Consider the following 16,898-nt stretch of genomic DNA (forward strand, 5'->3'; position numbering starts at 1 on the left):
GAAAAGTTATACTAAATGATGGTTTTTGTATGGATTCATCTCTAAGCTCACCCCCACCATATACGAGTAACTGACAAAAAACAAATGCATTGAGTCTGGCCTACCAGAAAGGACAATGTGACAGTGCTCAAAAAGGAGGCATTAAATACATGATCTGAAATTAAACTGAAGTGTCTACAATGGAAAAATTGATTCCAGGTTTCAGGAGTATCTAGCTCCAGTATCTTAGTATCTAGCTCTTTGGAAGGGAATGTTTCCTTTTCTGTCCTTTGACACTTTTTCGTACAATAACGTTTTCTTCCTCCCCCCAAAACAAAACTCTCTAATCTGTTGAATTGCTAAAGTTCTCTTTCCAAATATCAAACTGATTGTTACAAGGTTGTTAAAGTGCTGATCTCTGGCCAGTGAGATTCAAGAGAAGGAAAAACTAAATGAGTAACTTTGCTTGTCACAATATAGGAGGGAGGGAAGGAAGAAAGGAAAGAAGGAAAGTAAGAGGAAGAGAAGGGAAGGAAGGAAGACATGTTCTAAGAGAAGTTACACTGGGATGACTTCAGAAGCCACCCACTTTTGCTCTGATTTTGCATTTAGATGTGACCTGAGTAGGGCTTGGAGAGGGGGAGGAAATCAATATAAAATAAACCTCTCCCTAAGTCGATAATTCTGAATTAGAAAAAAGTCTCTTCAGCAACACCTGGGTCCCAACACCAGACAGAGGGATAAGGCTCTCTCTGTTCTCTAAGTCCCCAACTCCTCTAGACCTGACCAAGTCAGTGGCTACAGCAAGGACGAGGCCTCCTTTGGCCAGCCTGACGTAGACATCGTGTGTCTTTCCTATTAAACCTTAATTGCTGAGTAGAGTCCCAGAGTTCCTTCTCTCTGCTCATACTTGTTCAGAGGAGCAAAGTAGGCAACAGAAAGCCTTCCCTTTTTCATTCTGTACCTCTCCATCTAGTCTTCTCTTCCTAATTTGGAGGCTTTATCTGCTCTCCCATCCTTCACAGAGTGGAGTTGTCTCTAGCACTTCAAAACAGGAAGAACCACCGATTTGAAAGGTGATGAATGGAGAAGAGCTGGTCCAAGGTCTCGGTGGTCATCTGAGAGACCAGTGGCTTTTCAGTTTTGAGTGAACTAAAGAATAAAGAGGCATCCAACAAAGCTCACACTCTTATTTGGGTGAAGTTGGAAGACAGAACCAAGCTTCTAGGAGCCAGTAAGTTTTACTATGGGCCACAGGTTCATTAATTCGTTCAACAACATTTATCAAGTGCCTTCTCTGTGCCAGATACTGTGGTTATTGCAAGACACCAAATAGAAGTGGTTCAAAGGAACTTATGGTCTTGCTGCAGAGACAGGTGTGATATACAACATAACACAGAATGGTTAGTCAGGATCAGGGATGGCAGCGGAGCGAGCCAGCTTGCAGTGCTGGAAGCACCTCTAAGTGGAGGAGCGAATGCAGGATCTGAGGATGCTAGGGGTTAACTCTAGCTAAAGTGTAAAGAGGTTTTCCTTGGTTGGCTAAGAAAAAAGCCTGGATTATGGGATCTTTTGATTCTTAGGTTGGCTTTATATTCTAAGTAAAACAAAATGCCACTTTGAGATGTGTCCTTTTTATGATTTTTATGGTCAGTAGTATTCTCTTTAAACTCTTGGGTTGGTGTGTAGTAGTCAAGTGTTGGGAGAGATTATTATTGTTGTTGTTGTTGTTGTTATTATAATCATTTTGCTGCAGAAGTTTCAGTAGGAAGCTAAATGTATTAGGAGTATTCAGCAAAAAAAAAAATACATATTAGTGGTTATAAGAAGATACATCAGGAAATACTACACACTGGAGGGGTCAGGTGGCAGTTACGCTGAACAAACAAAAGTTTATGTGCTGGCAACAAGAATGACTGTTTCCACAGATAAAGCACATCTGTAAGAATCACAAACACTGAGTATTGATGTAGATTTTCAGTTTTATTTATATTTTGGAGAGGCATAATTAGATTTTGATTTTATGTCATTTCTTATGGAATAGACCTGTTACTCTACTGGGACTGTGTATCCTCAGTAAGCTCTGCAGATTGTATTGCTATTTGCTTTATCCATGCATGTTCATAGGGCTTGTATGAACTAAGGCTCCCAGTGGAGGCTGAATTGCTTAGAGCTTAAGAACCGGTGCTTCTGGAGTCAGAAAGGTCTGAATTCAGTCACTGGCTCTTCTATTTACTAGTTGTATGACCTTGGACAAACTTCTTAAACCTGCCAAGCCTTAGGCCTCAGTTTCCTAAACTGTAAGATGGGGATTATAATGGTTCCTACCTCTAACGCTTCTTGTAAGACTTAAAGTAAATGCTGCGTATAAAAACAGTCCCCAACACTCAATAAATAGTTGCTCTTCTTTTCAGTGTGGCTTGTCATATAATGATTTTTGTCCAGTGACATGGAGTCCTGTAAGACAAACAGATATTTTTTCTTCTGAGGATAAGTAAAATGCTAGAGAGATTTCAGTGGGCCTTTCTTTGAAGACTGCTAAAATGTAATATAATGGCCCAGTAATTACAATGGATGCGATGGACTAAATATTTCCTTCTGTTCTCTCCACAAAAGATAGTGATGTTCACAATTATTTGGGTCAGATAGGAGAATTTCAGAGTACTTATACACTTCTGACTTGACTTGTTTAGTTTTCTTAATATGTGTCTGTAGTAGACCAAGAACTCATGTTTCACTCCAAGTCACCATTGTATCCTTGGCGGTTATAAGAAAACATTTTTCAAAATATGGTTCATGAGAATCACGCAGGTGACTTATTAAAAATTCAGATTCCTGGACTTGATGTGGGAAGGAGTCTTTGATTTTTAAATAAGCATCCCAAACTAGCTGATTTTTATCAACACCTAAGTTTAAGGATGACTAAACTACACAAATAATGGTGTCCTACATACAAGCAATACTCCTGAAGCTCAGTTATGTTGTGCTTATTATTTAAATGGAAACTTGTGTAAAACATTTATGGTACATACCCTAAATCCCTCACAGGTCATAAAACCTTTTGTTCTTAACAACCATGCCAAATCACTTGATTAATAATGATTTATTTTTTCTTCTAGTCTTCAGAAACAATTGTTTTTTCCTGCTTGTTGTGGTAACAGCTAAATTGTGGCCTTATCCTTGTTACCGAAGAGTAGGGCTGGGGATGGAGCAAAAGTGAATAAATGAATGTTGGGATCCATAGAGAACCCCTGAGTTATGCAAACCTCTCAAGGGTTGAACTTGTTAAACTTGGCCTTTCTGTCCGTAAAGTCTAGTGTATCCCTGGTATGTATCCCCATGGTGTCCCCAACCTATATATCCCTGACTTTCTGTTCTGATCACTACTCCAGATCTATTTTGATCACATCAGCCAGATATCTTGGATTGCTATTTGATTCTGCTTCTAGAAATTTGTTAGCCAGGAAGGTGGTAAAACTTATATTTCCATGTTCCAGTTTGTAAATAGAAAAGATATATATATATATATATATATATATATATATATATATGTGTGTGTGTGTGTATGTAAAATTGTCGACACAAGTTACGGGGTGGGAGAAGAAGGGAAAAGACCCTCTGATCAGGGAAGAAATCTCTACCTTTATATTGCCTGACCAACGTGGCTTCAAACAAAGAGACAGGTGAGCGATGGAGGCCAATCTGATACTTGCTGCCTCCAATGTATTGAAATCTGTGAGCACTTCACTTGCTAAGCCATTTTCTCCTGCCCAGGCAACGTGACAAATTTTGATATTTAAAAATTAGGGTTTGGCAGAGTGATTGGTGGATGAAACAATGCTAATTTCCTTTTGATTAAAAATGTTGTTTTTGGTTGTTTTTTAGGCGATCCTCCTAGATTTAATCAAAATAGACATTCTTTGGGTGGTACATTTGGAGATTGCAACTCAGGAAAGCAAAATCTCTACAACATGAATCTGCTAGTGTCCCACAAAAGAAACCTGTCCATTTAGCCACTTTAATAAAATTGGGACTGTTTGCACCAGCACTTTGGTTCACAGATGTGGCATTACATAGTCTGCTACGAAGCAGTGGCTACACACAGGGGTTTGCAGTCCGATGTGGGTTTTTGAGTCCTGGCTCCACTTCTCACCAGTTGTATGAACCTGGACAAGTTATCTAGCCTCAGTTTCATCAGCTATAATATGAGGATCATAGTAGCTGTGGTGAGAAAACCATGGTGATGGATATAAAGGTCTCTATGCTGTCCCTGGCGTACAGTGGCACTCAATATGTATCCTTTGGCTTTGTCTTTGAGTTGATTGTCCCCAGTTTTTCTTTGCATCTTGTCCAAGTTTTTTTCAAATGTAATCATGTAATATGTCAAGATGTGCCCGATTCCCTGTTCTTCATTTTCTCCCTTTCATTTATGAATTCCACAAATATTTCCTGAGTACCTACTATGTGCAAGGCAATAGTCTAGGTACTTAACTCAGAGAACAAATCCTTGCCATCAAGGAGCTTACATGCTAGTCAATGGGAGAAGTATAATGGACAATAAACAGAGTGAATAACTGGAAAAAAAGAGCAGGGGAGTGGAAGAGAGGTGTTCTGGTTTTAAACCAGAGCAGAGGTGTTCTGGTTTTAAATGAGATGATCGGGATAGGCCTCACTGAGTTATTTATATATAGATGGGGTGGGAATGGCCTTTTGTCCTGAAGTTGTACAGCGTTTGCTTTACTGGGGCAATATAAGGCAAAGAGAGAGGCTAGAATGCCTAAAAGAAGTGCAAAGTCATTCCTTCATTTCTCAAGTGCAGCAGAAAAGGAGAAGAAGGAAGCTTAGTGAGGCTTGCCCATTAGGTGGCAGGAACTGTTTTTCTGTTTGTTTTATCTTTTTGACTTCACTCATCTCTAGTCTCTAAGGTCATAGAATCTTTATCCCTGGATCCCTAGGTTTCATGTCTCAGGACCGTGGGTGATGGATAATGTTATCAATAAAAGATGAGGTATTAGAGCTTCTTATACTATATCTGTGTTTTATATAACAAAAACCCTTTGCAACTCAGGGAAAAATGTGATTTAACTGTAAATTCATGATTGGATTTAATCTTAGACAATTTTTATTAACACATAGCAGCATAATTCTTGAAAATCCTGATAAAGGAGAAAGCACTGCAGGGGGATTCAGAGACCGGGGTCTGCCACCATCCTGCCACTATCATTTGACAGTTCTATGCCCAAGACTTTCTCACTGGTGAATTGGGGGTGGGGAGAGGTATTCCTTCCACATCTCTAATTTCATGAGTCTTCCAAAAACTCCAAGAATTGTTTTCTCCTAGAAACTAAAGCCAGTATAATGTGTGGGCCTATAATTTCTTAACATCCGTTTTATTAAAAATTGCAGTTAAAGTGATTTGTCCATTTTTGGATGGGAACAAAAGTGGGGTGGTAATCTTCCATGTAGTATTTGTGTCTCTTTACCTTCCATGTTATAAATGAAGCAGAGAATGTGTTCTTACCACATCCTGCTCACCAGGAGCATTGCTCTATACCTAGAACTTGACGGCCTTACCATTAGATGTTATCTAGCAAACACTTAAGCTATTTCAGTATTTATGAACTTAAAGGGACCTGTAAGTAAAGAAGGACCGTCCTCAAGATCTCAAAGCCTTTTAACCATTATTATTTTCATATCAGAGTTGATTCTATTAGTAATATGTTATAACATAAGGATTGTATTATAATCTTCATTTTACATGGGAAGAAATTGAAACACACATAAAGGCCCACTCAAAAAAATCAGTCACTCCATACTGTAAAACAAGACTTTTGCTTAATCTTCTAAACCAGGGATTAGCAAACTACTGCCTGGAGTCAAATCTACTTTTCCTTCCCCCTGCCCCCTCCCCCACCTGTTTTTATATGATTTCTTACATTGTTTAATGGTTGAAAAAAATTGAATAATATTTTGTGATATGTGCAGATGATATGAAATTCACATTTCAATGTTCATAGGTAAAAGGTTATTGGAACACAATCACTCCTGTTATTTTTGTACTATCTGATTATATATTTGGTTGCTTTCTCTTGAAAACAACAGACTCATGGCATTTTAGACCTGCCTTATTTCATATAAACTTGCAGTTGGCACCATTTTGCTAGAAAAACTATGCATGTCTTCTCCCGTGTTACTACATTCCCCCTTTATGGGTTGGTTACTCATTGTTAATTGTTATTTATGGAAATATCCATTTGTTCATTCATTCACTCATTCCACGACCCCTTATGCTGCACCTATCTAGGAATAAGTGACTAACAAAAAGTAGCTTTACTAGTTAAGTTTTATAGACAAATATAGACCATTGTTATACAATAGTGAGAAGTGCTATCTTAAGGTTGTGACTAGGGCAGAAAGGAAAGTTACTTTACTCAGCTGCGGGGCGGGTGAATTCTTCCTAGAAATGAAGACACTTGAATTGAGGACAAGAAGAGGACAAGGGTTGGGGAGGGGACCTGCCTTCCCTGTTAAACAGCAATATTTTCCAAGGTCTGTATTAGTCAGTGTTCAGTTCAGGCAGCAGAAACCAATGAGTCATTTTAAGAAGAAAAGGACTGAGATAAAAATTCATAAATAGTTAGGACAGAATCATGGAAGGGCTGGAAGAACAGGCTGTTGTCAGGCCCACCAGGAATGATTCCCAAAACATTAGAATACTGTGCCACTGAGGCCACCACTGGAATTATTCAGCCCAAGAACATGTTGCCATCCACTGATGAGGAATCAGGAAAGCAGCCCTGAATACTGCTATCACTAGACATAAGAACTCTGCGAGAGAAAAAGATCTCGACAAAAATCACTCGCTAGTAGAAAAATTCCAGGAGAGCAGAAAGATGGCCTCAGCCACATTTTAAATTTCTAAATCTCATAGTAATGCGTATATTTTGTGCATACAGAAGTCTAGCTGCAAAAGAAGTTGAGAAAGACCTTTAGCTTTCCAGTCTCTGCAGTACAAGAAGCCACCCAAGAAGCAAGGTGGAATGGAGGTTGAGCAAGCCGAGCCACAGAAACACCACATAGACAGAATCACAGTCAATGTCCATTCAAGGAATTGCAAATGGCTAGAGCGGTGTTCCCAAATAGTCAAATGTAGATCGCTTTTTAACATCAAAATGTTGAACCCCCAATGCATGTGACAATAGATATAGTTATATTTTTACCATCCTACAATTGAGAACTATATTATGAATAGTTACATTCAAATAAAAGTCTATTTTATCACATTAGCAAATACATACACTTGGAAAATAAAGGTGAGAACAGTAGCTCACATATATTGCATGCATTATATGTTAACTCATTTAGTAGTAATGCATATATTTTTCAGCTATGTCATTTGTTCAGTCAACAAACAATGTCTGGACCACTTGTGGATTCCAGAACTCTTCAGTAATGCCTAGGAACCCAGATATTTCAGACTTACACTTGTGGACCACTGAGCTATAATCGTTTAGGGTGTGTGTTGAGAGAGAAACAAACAAAGAGGCTCTAAAAGAAGGCTAAATTCTTTAGATATCAACCAGGAGGTGATGGGGAGTTACTGATTTCTGAGCAAAGGAATGACAAAATCAGATTTTCATGTCAGAAAGACCACTCTGACAAGGGCTGGCAAGTGAATTGAAGGAATGAAAGGTGAGGAAAAGGAGAAAATATAGGAGACTATTTCAGTGATCCAGGTGGGAAAATCAGGGGTCTAATAAACATGGTCATGGGGATAAAGAAAAATGAGTATTTAGGGAAAGAGTTGGTTGCTTATTGATTGATTTTGTATGATGTGAATGACTAAGAGGGCAGAAGAAAGAGGCATGCTTGGGTAACCATGTATATGTGGAATACAGCACAAAAATGAAGCTTTCCAAGTTCTCAAGTTATATATATATATATATATATATATATATATATATATATACATATGCATGTGTGTGTGCGTGTGTGTATGCATATATATAAATATCTATGTATATTTGTATGTATATATACATATATATTATATATATATATTTTTTTCACTAAAATGACATGACTACAGTATTAAATTAGTCAAGACTGACTAACTGCTATAAAAATAACCCCCAAATCTCAGTGACTTAATACAATAAAGATATATTTCTCATTCACATCATAGTCCAATGAGTGTTGATGTGTGTGCATGTGATGGTGAGAAAGGATTATTTAGGAACCCAGGCTTTTTTTCTTATATTGATTCCACCATCTCCAAGGGCCATTGAATTCTCTGTGTTCGTCTATACAAAGGAGATAGAGAGCTGAATTGCAAATAGGAGTAGGAGAAATGTCCATCACTTGTTCATGCATTCCTGTAGTGAGAACTGTCACATAGGTACACCTAACTGAGTTGGTCATGAGAAATGTAATCTAGTTGGGTGCTCAGGAAAACGCAGACATGAGTTTCAGGAACATCTGCCAGTCTATACCATAAGCATATGTTAGATTATAAGGCAGAACTCACAGGACTTGGAAATATGATTGCAGTGCATGATAAAGTGATTTGAGTTTAATTAGACAATGTCTAAACATGATTGATGTAACAGAAATCTGTGAACCACTTGAGTATATTACTGAAGAAATTCTGTTTTCATATCGTGTGGGGATTGGGGAGAAGTGGGAGGGAGAAATACCTCTATGGAGTCCAGAAATAAGTGAACTGAATATAAAGGAATTATCACAACCTCCTGCACTGTCTATGGGTTGGGGTACTCTACCTGTTTATTCATTAGCTATTTATTAAGTGCCATTTGCCAGGCACTGTTGTAGGTGCTGGAACACAAGCAATTTTTCCTGTCTTCCCAATAGCTGTATCCCTAGGATAGAGATGAATCTACCAGATCCTCCCGGCTTGAAGGCCCAAGCTTTTATAATATTCCTCTTAATTCGCTTTGCTCTGATTCTCTACGGAACAAGTGTCTTCTAATTCTCTCTTGACTGTCTTTTAACAGCCAGCACAAATCTTCTAATCCCTGTGGTTCCCACAGCCTCCCACTCCTCCTTTCCCTCCTCTTCCTTTCCCCTTTCTTTGTCATCACCAGCATCATGTTCATCATAATAGCCACCATTCACTGAGGACTGACCACTGTGCTAAGTACTTTTCTCTTTCTTTTAATCCTTGTGACAGTTGCATTGTACAGATGCAAATACTTGGTCTCAGATATTCGATAACTTGCAGCACAGTTAAGTAGTGGTGAGCCTAGATCAGAACCCAGTTCTGCTGACTTCATAACCCAAGTTCTTCCTACCATTATAAAGGAGTAAATCTGCACTTGGGCTTATAGATTAGTCCATTGAGAGTTTATTAAATATGAACTACTTGCTTGAATTTATCAAGTCTGGGTACATTGATAAAATCAAATTTCTAGTTCCACAATACTCGAATCCCACTACTAATCTGGGGAAACTCTTCAAAGGTCATTGTCCTATAAAGTCTTGCTAGGGCTGCTTGTTGGTCACTTGTCTCTGACGGCCCTATTTCTGAACTTTAACTTCAGCCTTGGTGACCTGGTAGTACCACAAAATAATCTGTTTGCCCCAGAGAGCTGTTAACATATATATATTTTTATAATAACAAAAACCACTCTCAGAAAAAAAGCCCAAACCTTAGATAAAAGATTTAGTGAAGTTAAAGGTAAAATTACATTTGATTCCTTCAACAAAAACCATACTGTGTAGGTGGAATTATTGAACAAAAGTGTAATCAGAAAAATATATTTTGGAATTAAAATGGATTGATACAAATAAATCAAAGTAAATGTGTTTTCTTCTAATGGCAGTTTTATTTTCCCAGAGTGGGAATTTAAAATTGCTTAAATTGCTTCTAAGTTAGTGAGTAGGAAAAGTGCTTAAATGGAGATAAAATGCATAACAAATGTTTGGCCAGCATGCAAAGGGTGACAACAAAGAGAACAGTTCTGCAAGTGTCACAAAAAACCACGCACACTTATGTCACTCCATACTGATTTTTCTAACCAGTGTACAACAAGCAAAACATGTACTTCGTTTTAATCTTTTGTGTTATAACATATTCTTAGGTAGAACTAACCCTTGCACAATGTATCATTTCATTTCATAATATTTCTAACCCTTTGCATCTTATGTTATCATTTCTGCTGGTTCTTCATTTCTGAATTACATCACTGTTATAATATATTATAGTAGTACTAAAAATGTAGGTCAAAGTGTGTCTTAAAAGAGACAAATTAGGGAATCATGTACTTTGTCTTTAATATTTTTATTAAAAATATAGCTAACATACAATATTATATTAGTTTCAGGGGTACACCATAGTTATTCAGCATTTATATACCCAAAGAATTGATCACCAGGATAAATCCAGCAGCCATCTGACACCATGCCACACTATCACAATATTATTGACTATGTTCCCCATGCTGTACATTACATCCTCATGACTTATTTGTTTTATACCTGGAGATTTGGACCTCTCATTCCCCTTCACGTTTCCCCCTCTTTTTAAATTTTTCAATTACAGTTGACATTCAATATTATTTTATATTAATTTCAGGTGTACAGCATAGTGGCCAGACATTTATATAATTTAAGAAGTGATCCCCGGACTACTCTAGTACCCACCAGCACTATACATAGTTATTACCATATTATTGACTATATTTCCTGTGCTTTACTACATCCCCACGACTATTTTGTAACTACCAATGTGTACTTCTGAATGCTTTCACCTTTTTCACCTTGTCCCTTAACCCCCCTCCTGTCTGCTAACCATCAAAGTGTTCTCTGTATCTATAAATTTGTTGTGTTTTATTTGTTTATTTTGTTCTTTAGATTCCACATATATGTGAAATCACATTGCACCTCTCTTTCTCTGTCTGACATACTCCACTCAGCACAATACCCTCCAGGTCCATCCATGCTGCCACAGATGGCAAGAACCCATTCCCTTCCATGGCCGAGCAATATTCCACTGTATATATGTACCTCCTCCTCTTTATCCATTCATCCAACAGCAGACACCCAGGCTGCCTCCACATCTTGGTCATTGTGAACAATGCTGCAATGAACATATGGATGCATATGTCCCTTCAAAGTAGTGTTTTGGGTTTCGGCAGATAAATACCCAGAAGTGGGATTACTGGGTCCTTCTTTGTCTTTTGTGATAACCTTTGTTTTAAAATCTGTTTTGTCTGGTATAAGTATTGCTACTTGAGATTTTTGTTTGTTTGTTTGTTTCCATTTTCATGAAATATCATTTTCATCCCTTTATTTTCAGTCTGTGTGTGTCTTTCAATCTGAAGTGAGTCTCTTGTAGGCAGCATATGTAAAGGTTTTGTTTTCTTATCCATTCAGCCCTCCTATGACTTTTGATTGGAACATTTAATACATTTACATTTAAAATAATTTTGATAGATATGTACCTATTGCCATTTTATTATTCATAATTTTGATATATATTTTTTTCCATTTTAAAGAAGTCCGTCTAACATTCCTTGTGATACTGGCTTGGTGGTGATGAACTTTTTCAGCTTCTTCTTGTCTGGGAAGCTCTTTATCTGTCCTTCTATTTTAAATGATAGCCTTGCTGGGTAGAGTACCCTTAGCAGTAGATCCTAGGCTTTTCATCACATTGAATATTTCATGCCAGTCCCTTCTGGCCTGCAAAATCGCTGTTGAGAAATCAGCTGACAATCTTATGGGAGCTCCCTTGTAGGTAACTAACTGCTTTTCTTTTTCTGCTTTTAGGATTCTCTCTTTGTCTTTAACCTTTGCCATTTTAATTATAATGTGTTTTGGTGTGGTGTGGGCCTCTTTGGGTTCATCTTGTTTGGGACTCTGTGTGCTTCCTGGAATTGTATGTCTATTTTCTTCACCACGTTAGGGAAATTGTTCAGTGACTATCTCTTCAAATAGGTTCTCAATACCTTTCTCTCTTCTTTTTCTGATACCCTTGTGATGTGAACATTGTTACGCTGCATGTTGTTCCAGAGGTCTGTTAAACTATACTCATTTTATTGGATTCTTTTTTCTTTCTGCTGTTCCAATTGGGTATTTTTGTTACCTTGTCTTCCAAATTGCTGATTTGATCCTCTGCTTCATCTAGTCTGCTGGTAATTCCTTATAGTGCATTCCTTATTTCGGTAATTGTATTCTTCTTCTGACTGGTTCTTTTTTATTGCTTTTATGTTCTTTTTTATGCTTGCTATCTCTTTGTTGAAGTTCCTACTAAGTTCCTTGAGCATCCTGTAACCATTGTTTTGAACTCTGTATCTGGAAGGTTGCTTGCCTCCATTTCACTTAGTACTTCTTCTGGAGTTTTCTCCTACTTTTTCATTTGGGACATATGTTTTTGTTTCCTCATTTTGCCTGCCTCCCTGGTTTGTTTCTGCGTGTTAGGTAGATCCTCTATGTTTCCCAATCTTGGCCAGGTGACCTTATGTCGTAGGTGCCCTGTGGGATCCTGGCACAATCTCCCTGGTCACCTGTTCTGGGTGTTCCAGGAGTGTCCTTGCGTGGGTTGTGTGTCCCCTCCTGTTATAGTTCAGCCTTGGTTGCTATTGGAATGTCAGTGGGTGGGATTTACCCTCAGGTTGATTGGCTGTGGGGTTTGGCCACATCCACAGCTTACGGGCTGCTTTGTAGGGTGTTTATCTCTCTGAATGGGATTCATCCCAGCGGGTTCTGGTGCCTGTTGAGACCACCCTTTGTGTGTGCCACTTGTGGGGCTAATCGAGTGGTGATCTGCCATGGTCTGAAGCCATTCTCCAAGTATATTTGTTCTGGAGCCTCTTGGGAGGGGCTCCGGTACAGGCTCAGGTCACCCACTACCTGTGACTGGCTGAGAACTACCTGGTAGGAGCAAAAGTGATACACGGTTGTTTGCTGCCTTTGCTAAAACTGGAAGCACATGGGAGAGGCCACGCTGCAAACCCAGGATGTTTGCTACCAGTACCAGGTCTGGGGTAGCTCTGTAAAAAGACAGGACACCCTGATGCCTGCTACCATCTGCCTGCTCCCTTAAGGTTCAGCCACTGATAAAGCTTCATGCAGTATGGGAGTTGGGAGAGACAGAGTCTCAGGGAGTCACTAGAATGGGAAGAGTTGTGGTCACCAAGTTAATGTAGATTCTGGTTTGGTGCCAGTGCTGAGCCTGGATCTACCTAGCAAAAGTCTTAGAGCTCCCTGAGGCCATTCGTCGCTCGCCTGGGGCTTGGGGACTCCGATAGTTTTCCAAGAAAGAGGGCAGTACTGGCAGAGCTGGCTGCTCACCAAAAAAGTTCTGCTGGTGTTGGGGGAGTTGAGTGGGGTGGGTTCCCAGTGAGTCAGCAGAGCAGCGATCACCAGACCAATCAGATTCAGATTTGGCCTGTGGGGGCGGGCTCAACACAGGAAAGATGGTGCCCAGCTTCTGGCTGCAGGGGAGAAGGACCTCACACAGGGAAAATGCCGACTGTCCTCCAGCCCTTCTGAAGCCACACACCTGCTCCCCGCTTGTCTCCAATACCCCCTGAGTCACCGTCCCTCTGCTGGAACACGGGGTGAGTGCCTATGAGTGAATGAGTCTATGCACGGGCCTTTTAAGAGGACATCTGGGTTTCCTGCGGCCTTCCTTCCCACCAGATGGTCAGAAACCGCACTGTTTTTCACAGCCAGATGTCATAGAGGCTCCTCTTTTCGGCACCAGTACTCCAGGCTGGGGAGCCTGTGTGGGGCTAGGGTCCCTGGCTATTCTGGGTGGTACCTCCATGTCAGAGTTTCCTCCTGATTCTCAACTTCCGCACAGAGGTTTAGGGCCAGCCTGTTTTCCGTCTCTGGCCCTCCTACCAGTCTCGACGTGGCTTCTTCCTTTATATCCTTAGTTGTAAAACTTCTGTTCAGTGAGACTTCAGATTGTCCTCCAGGTTGATTGTTCTATAATTTAGTTGTAATTTTGAAGTATTCATGGAAGGAAGCAGGCACAGTGTTTATCTACTCTTCCATCTTGGACCCTGTACTTACACAGTATATAGTAATGATGACAGTTACTCACTGCTGTTCTTGGGAGAAGGGCTACCGTAAATGTGCAACTTGGGTTGTAATGGTGTTTTTCTGGTGAATTATACAAACTTGCAAGCCCACCATTCTCAAGTGAGTCTCATGAAAGCCACGCTTTATCCCAAGTAAACATGTGACTATCATGCAATGCCATATGTATATCCATAGAGTGAACAACTTACAAGGCTGCCTAGCCAGGCTTGATAACTCATCACTCTACTAGTGATATAATGTGGTGACTACAAATCCTACTCCAAGTAAGTGGCCGAAGAGTGAGGATAGCTGATTCTAGTTCAGGTTCATCTCTGTGACTCTGGAGGATTCACTTAATCTTCTGCAGGTTCAAGTTTTTGATCCATAAAATGACGAGGATGGACTAGATCTACAAGATCTCTTCCAGCTTTAAAATAGAGCAGTACTACTGCATTATGAGGGGGGAAAAGCCTTAATTTAAAAATCGATTAGTAACTTCTCTATGAGGTGATATTTTAAAAATAATTGCAATCTAGATGGTTGCAGTACTAGTATAGCGAATAGGAAATTTCTTAGTGAAAACAACTGCATTTCTTTTTGTCCTGGAAACCAATGCAAACCTAGCCTGCATCATTGGTCTCCAGATTGGCACACATGTTCACCCTGTGATTACTGGGACCCTACAAGGGTTCACGCAAAATTGCCAATTTCTACTAAAATCCAAAGCTCCTGGGAAGTGGTCTTCTTACTCTAGGGTCAACCCGATTTTCTACTGGAATCTATGCTAGCCTAAGAGGATCTTTTTGTCTCGGGTGTGCTGATGCTTCAGTAATACTGCTGGGGCAAGGCAAATTTGGGTAATGTTGGTTATGTCTGTGCCTGGGACCCAGCCCTTCCTGGTACCCCAATCCAGGGCCACCTGCCCCAACCTCACCCCAAGCTGGAGAACAGCCCTTCTTTTCCCTGTTGCTACTTTCAAGTGGTCTTCTCTTTCTCCCTTCCATCTCTGCGACACCTTGCATAAACTTTTCAGTGAGTTTAGAATTTCATCCAAGGTGGAAAGAGAATTTGCTTCATATAGCTTCTCCTTGGCCATGGATATACCCCTGAAAAAAGGAAATACAAAATCTTAGGCTAACATCAGGGATTAAGGACAGAAAAAAAAATCCACAGACCAAACACAAATTATAATTCAATAAATCATCCTACTATACTATCAAGTAATTTAAAATGCAATCACATTTATACAAATTGATTTGTATTTATTTTTATTATAATGTTTTTATAACAGCTTTATTGAGATATAATTTATATAAATTAACCTATTTAATATGCATGTATTTAAGTGAGTTTGAGTAAAAGCAAGTTTAATTAGAGGGGATAGCTGGAAAAGTTATGGATATTTTAAAGGGAACTTCTGAATACCTTCAAAGGTTTAAGAGGTTAATAGTGCTGGAATTTTTGTTGTGTAAAATTTCAATAAAATGGTTTCACTTTACAGGACATTATGGGGTATATAATAAAATAAAAATGTTTCTACTTGGATGTTAACTGAAAAGGCAGGCTGCAAAATTGTAAATATAATATAACCACACCTGTAGGAAAAAAAAAATGCATTGATAAAAAGACAGCAAGAAAAAAATGACTAATTTTGGATGGCCAGATTTAGGGTACATATTTTTATGGAATGCTACATTCCTCAATTAATATGTGTGCCTTTGGAATGAGAAAGGAAACTTTATGAAACTTTTGACTTTTCTCCTTTTTTTGAAGTTCTTATCATGGGCACTCCTCAACAGGTCTGACTTAGGTTATTTGGGTTATATCACAAATGATGATATATCTTTTGTACACTGCTTTATAGTTTATAAATTGCTTTGAAGAACATTATCTCATTTCATCGGGCAAAGAGGTAGGGATTTTATTGAGGAAATTGTTGGGGAAGCCAAGGAAAGCAGAATGGCATTTTAAAAGGACCTCTAAGTGTAAGCAGTTGTCTCTGGTGGAAATAGCTGTCACCTGAAGTCATGAAAGAATGAGGGCGGTGGGAGTGGAAGAGCACAGAGCAGTTCCCAGGGGCCACCCACTGACCTGAGGAAAAAAGGGGAAATGAATGGGGTTTGGGGACATGGGATTTTTATAGTATACATTATGGTTCTGTGCATTTCTGTAGTATGTGTATCATCAACTTAGGTCAGATTAGCGGCTGTTTATAGAGAAATTGTTCACAAGAGGAAAAGAGGAAGGAATCTCACTTTACTGTGAGTGAGTGAGTGAGTGCGTGAGTGAGCATAAGAGTAGGATGGAGACAACCAAATAGCTTTATGCCAGGGGCATCTGTAAATCAGTCATTTGTAAGTCTGAAAATATTTGGCTTTGACATAATTGGGGAGAAAGCAAGTTGGATTTAGGTAATGTCTCTATCATACAAATCTTAAGAGAAATGCAGTTTTATTTTTTCCAATATAATGAGTAGATTATATTGACAGTAATAAGGAAGATGAGGTGAATGAAAAAATACAACTCCTGGTAGACCCTCATTTTACATTAAAATTATAAACCCTTTTTAAAATATACATATTTTGATATAGTTGCTGGCTCCTAAATATAAAGAGCTTTCTTTATTTTTATTTTACAGATGCCTTATAAGTAAGGCTATGAAAATTCAGAGGGAAAAAATATGTCACCTATTTTACTCAGTAGTAATAGCTTATTTTATCAGCTGTTAATTATTAAGTTAAATTATCATAAGGTGTGTTTTTTGTACATAAGGACTTTTAAAATAACCACTATTAACTGTATCAGAATTTCTAGTACTCCAAAATCACTTGAATTGAGGGACTACTTTTCTTTTTCTTTTTTTTGGTGTC

The 16,898-nt window shown here is 38.9% G+C and overlaps 1 long non-coding RNA gene across 1 annotated transcript in view; it reads left to right on the plus strand.

The window, feature by feature from the left end:
- The window catches only part of LOC141571586 (uncharacterized), a 121,378-nt gene that overhangs the window by 8,358 nt on the left and 96,122 nt on the right, over positions 1-16,898 (plus strand). Inside the window, exon 3 of the long non-coding RNA XR_016019858.1 lies at positions 1,005-1,213. This is a non-coding gene — a long non-coding RNA (uncharacterized LOC141571586). The remainder of the gene's footprint in view (positions 1-1,004; positions 1,214-16,898) is intronic.

This window comes from Rhinolophus sinicus, chromosome 17 (assembly GCF_057876585.1).
Source record: "Rhinolophus sinicus isolate RSI-liver-muscle chromosome 17, RSI-T2T, whole genome shotgun sequence".
NCBI classification, from domain to species: Eukaryota; Metazoa; Chordata; class Mammalia; order Chiroptera; family Rhinolophidae; genus Rhinolophus; species Rhinolophus sinicus.